The sequence below is a fragment of the Elephantulus edwardii genome, unplaced genomic scaffold, assembly GCF_000299155.1.
Source record: "Elephantulus edwardii isolate Elephantulus edwardi_28Jun2011 unplaced genomic scaffold, EleEdw1.0 scaffold00113, whole genome shotgun sequence".
NCBI lineage: Eukaryota > Metazoa > Chordata > Mammalia > Macroscelidea > Macroscelididae > Elephantulus > Elephantulus edwardii.
The window spans coordinates 1589714-1594588 of NW_006399863.1; the positions used below are offsets into that span (position 1 = coordinate 1589714).

A 4875-nucleotide genomic window follows, 5' to 3' on the forward strand; every position below is an offset into this window, starting at 1 on the left:
CTCGACGGCACATAACAACAACATCTCATCAATAGCCCTCAAATACAAGAATTTTAAGTTATCAAGAAATAAATATATAATATTTAGAATTTTTTGACCCTGAAAAAATCATGAAATGATGAAAGTTCATTTTCTTTTCATTCTCTTCACGGAATTAATTTTCTGTAGCTACTAAAACAAATTGCCATGAACTTGATGACTTAAAGCAATGAAAATATATTCACTCCCAGGACTGACAACAAATGTTGGTAATTCTATATAAAAATCTAGATGTGGTAAAGCTATGTTCCTTCTAACAGTTCTTGGGTTAGGATTAGGGTTAGTTTGATATTTTTTAGTTCTGTGTCTCTTGTTTCTTGTTATTACCATTATTCTTTGTACCACTGCCATCTCTCCAGTCTTTGCTTCTACATTTATATTACCTTATAATAATGTTAATACCAGCAGTGAGGAAATCAAAAGACGAATTGCTTTGAAAAAATCTGCTGTCATGGACCTCTCCAGAGTGCTAACGAGTAACAATATTAGTTGAGTTACAAAGGTGTACCTAATCCAGGCCATGGTTTTCTCAATTACTTGTTATGCTTCAGAAAGCTGGACAATGACTAAGTGTGACAGAAAAAGAATAGATGCCTTTGAGTGCTGAGAAGAGTCTTGAACATACCATGGACTACAAAGAAACAAAGAGATCTGTCTTGGAGAGGGTGAAACCAAGTTTCTCCTCGGAGGCTAGGATTTTGAAGCTCTGCCTCACTTACTTTGGGTATGTGGCCAGGAGAGATTGGTCCTTGGAGAAGGACATCATGCTCAGAAGGGTGGACAGATGGCACAGGAGAGGAAGATCCCGGATGAGATGGATTGATACAGTAACTGGGGTGTTGGGGATTAGTGTGTCAGAATTGGTGAGACTGGCTCAGGACAGCAAAGTGTTCAGAGCTGCTGTACATAGGGTTGCTATGCATCATAGGTGACTCAACCAGTAACATTCTATGATAGGTTTGGAAGCTGGAGTGGCATTCACTTCCTAAACAACTTGCCTCCGGAAACTCTATGAACTTTGATGAATGTTGGTAGTTGTAGAGGGGCTTCCGGCCTTTTGTTCATACGGTCACTGTGAGTTGTGCTAGACTCGAAAGCAATCAACAACAATCCTGACTCTTTCATGTCTCTCTTTTCATCTCTAGTAAGGGAGTGGTATATGGTATATTGTTTATCATTGTGTAGGAACCAACCTACAGTTTACCCTCCCTCAAGCGGGTTTTCGGAAGCAGTTAATTGCAAGGGAAGAGATTGCCCATCTTACTTCTGGGGAGCAGCTGATGGATTCAAAATGTGTGCTTTCAGGATGACGGTGCAACCTCCTACCACTAGGCCACTAGAGTTAACCAGAAGTGGATATTTATATTTGTATTTCTATTTATTTATTTCTTCAATTATATTTGTGCTCTATTTGGACAATACAAGATAATGTTCCTATCACAAAACCTTTTGCAAAGACCCCTTTTCCAAATAAGATAACATGTATAGAGTCCAGAGATGAGGCTCCTTTGGGGTCATTATTTAGCTTACTTTATATGCTATGGTAGGACTGCTCTTGTTAGGTGCCACTGAGCCCATACTGACCCTGTGAACAGCCAGTCTGAACCTGTCCTTTCTTCACAATCACTGACACACTCGAGCCCATTGTTGCACTGTGTCAAAACACCTGATTGAAGGTCTTTCTCTCTTTTATTGTCCCCCACCTTTCCAAGTATGATGTCCTTCTCCAAGCAATAGACTCTCCTATCAACATGCCCAAAGTATGTAAGATGAAGCTTTGTCATCTTTGCCTCCAAAGAGCACTCTGGCTGTACCTTCTCTAAGACATATCTCTTTGTTCTTTTGGCAGACCTTGAGATATTCAGTGCTTCAATCCAACATCACAGTTCAAAAGCATTAATTCTTATTCTGTCATCCTTATCCATTGTCCAGTTCTCAGATGCACAGCAAGTGACTGACAGACCATGGCCTGAATGAAACACAACTTAGCCCTCGAATTAAAACCAATGTTTTTCAATACTTGAAAGACCACAGATTTTCCCAGTGCAATATGTCTCCTGAACTGCTGGTACGAAGTGGACTGATTGTGGATGCAAGTAAGATGAAGCCATTTACAGTTGCAATATCTTCTCGCTCTACCATAATGTCCAGTGATGAGAATTTTGTTTTCTGGACATTGAGATGTAATCCATATTGAAGGCTGCAGTTTGACTTTCTGCAGCATTTGATCATCTGCAGTAAGTGTTTTGAGTCCTCTTCACTTTCTGCAAGCAAAGTTATGTCCTCTACATAAATAAGATTATTTATGACTGTTCCTCCCATCCTGATGCCACACTGTTCCTCATAGAGCACAGTTTCTCAAATAATTTGTTCAGCATGCAGATTGAACTATAATGAAGAAAGGATACAATCCTGACACACACCTTTCTTGATTTTAAACAATGTCGCGTACCCTTGCTTTGTTTACACAACAGCTTTTTGGTCTATGAGTAGGTTTTGCATAAGCACAAATTAGTGTTCTGAGATTTTCTTTCTACTCATTGTCAGCCATAATTTGCTACGATCCACACATCAAATGCCTTTGCATAATCAATAAAACACAAATGGACATTCTTCTGATATTCTTTGCTTTCAGTCACAATCAATCTGTCATCAGTAATGATATTCCTGGTGCCACGGCCTCTTCTAAATGTAGCTTCAGCTTCTGGCAGTTTTCTGTGTATGTATTCTTCTAGCTGTTTTTGAATTATTTTCAACAATATTTTTCTTTCATGTGATGGTAATGTGATTGTTCAATAATTTCCAAATTCTGGTGGGTCACCTTTCTTAGGAACAAATATAGATTTCTTCCAAGCAGTCACCCAGTCAGCTGTCCTCCAAATTTTCTGGCATAGACTGGTGAGCACAAGCAAGGCTGCATCTGTTATTTTAAGCATGTCAGTTTGTACCTCATCTATTCCTGGGGTCTTATTTGTTGCCAAAGCCTGTAGTGCAACTTGAACTTCTTCCTTCAGTACCAATGGCTCTTGATTATATGGTACTTCCTGCAATGTTTCCATAGTGACTAATACTTTTTGGAACAGTGTCTGTGTATTCCCATCATTTTCTTTTGATGCTTTCTGTTTCATACAAGATTTTGCCCACAGCATCTCTAAGTCTTGCAACTCAAGACCTGAATTTGTTTTTCAGTTGTTTTGGCTTGAGAAATGCCAAGCAAGTTTTTCCTCTTGTATGATAAATTTCTAGGTCTCTGCATATTGGTGTTAAAAGGACAATTTCAAGTTCTATCCTGAAGTACAATGTTGTGAGTGACATATGAATACAAGGAAGGCCTTTTCATATGACTATTACTCAAATACACTTAGCAATAGTCGAAGCCAAACTGGAGGAAATGGATAATTTTTATAAAATTTTTGCAATCTGAAATTGACCAAACATGCAACCAAGGTACATTAATGAAAATTGGTGACTAGAATATAAATGTTGAAAACAATGAAGAAAGAAAGACAGTAGCAAAGAAATGAAGGAGGCCAGAAATAGAACGATCAAATTTTATAAGTGCAATGATTCATTCATCACAAATACCTTTTTTAAAAAAATAAATAAATAAACATGTTTACTGCTTTTCCTCACAAGAACATAAAAATTATGGAGAACTTAACAGGAAATTTTAAAAAGTAACAAAATTTTTTCCTTTCAATTGTCCTTGGATAGTTAGGACAGAATAGATTCCACTTTTTGTTTGTTTCACTGAACAAGGATTTTGGTCCGAAGTTTTGTTTGGTTTTAGTATCTGCTTCTGCCTCCCCCTCTATCAGATCAGCTTCCTCCGTGGCCACCACCTCTTGGTGCTCCGCGGCTTGAACTGCTGTAGGAATCACGTGAAGGAGGGTACCCCCTTCCCGTAGGAGGAAGTCCTCGTTCTTGTCTGCCAACCCGATCACAGCCACTTGAGTAGAGATCACTTCGGCTGCTTGAGTAACTGTCTCGAATTCCACCATATCCGTCTTGTGAGCTGCTGTAATCATCATAGCGACTGCTTCCACCTTAAGATGCCTGGGGCCCTCGTGTAGGTGGAGCATTACGTGAGTTACCATAAGTCTCATAGGAATCTCTGTAGGAGCCTCCACTTGGATGATCTGAATAATGGTGATCACGACCATAGCCATCTCTATCACTATAGCCTCTGGATGGATAGTCATCGGGTGAACTGGAATGACCATAATCACGATATGTATAATCTCTTGGTGGTGGTGCATAATCTCTTGTATCCGTAGAATTTGTGTAATCTCTTCTTGAATAACTATCTTTAGTAGAATACTCATCATCTCTTGGGAACAAATGAACATCTCTATGTGAAGGTAAGGGTTCCCTTTTTGGTGGACCTCCATAACTGTCTCTTCCACGTGATACAGGTGCTCTACCACCCATTCCACTGCTGCTTCGAACTGGCCCTGAAGGGGCTGATCTTTCAGGAGGCAGCCCTCCACTTCATGGTGGTGGTCCCCTTTTCACTGGCAGTGGTCCCCGAGAAGAACTCATGTTAAAGTTCATAGAACAGCCGTCATCATCCATGTCATCTCCATGTGAAGGGGGTCCCCTGGATCCTCCACTTCCTCCTCTTCCACCTTGAAGACCTCTTGGAGGACCTCTGCTTCTTGGAGGTGGAGGAGGTCCACGCCTACCACTTTGTCACCAGGTGACAAAAGCAAATCCTCTTGATTTGTTGGTTTCTCGATCTTTCATCAAGAGCACTTCTACAATTCGCCCATATTTGCCAAATACAGCTTCCAGGGCTTTCTCATTTGTTTCTGTATTGAGCCCTCCAATGAAGAG

General features: G+C 40.1%; 1 pseudogene; it reads right to left on the reverse strand.

The window, feature by feature from the left end:
* The window catches only part of LOC102877283, a 190031-nt pseudogene extending 185156 nt beyond the window's left edge, over positions 1–4875 (reverse strand).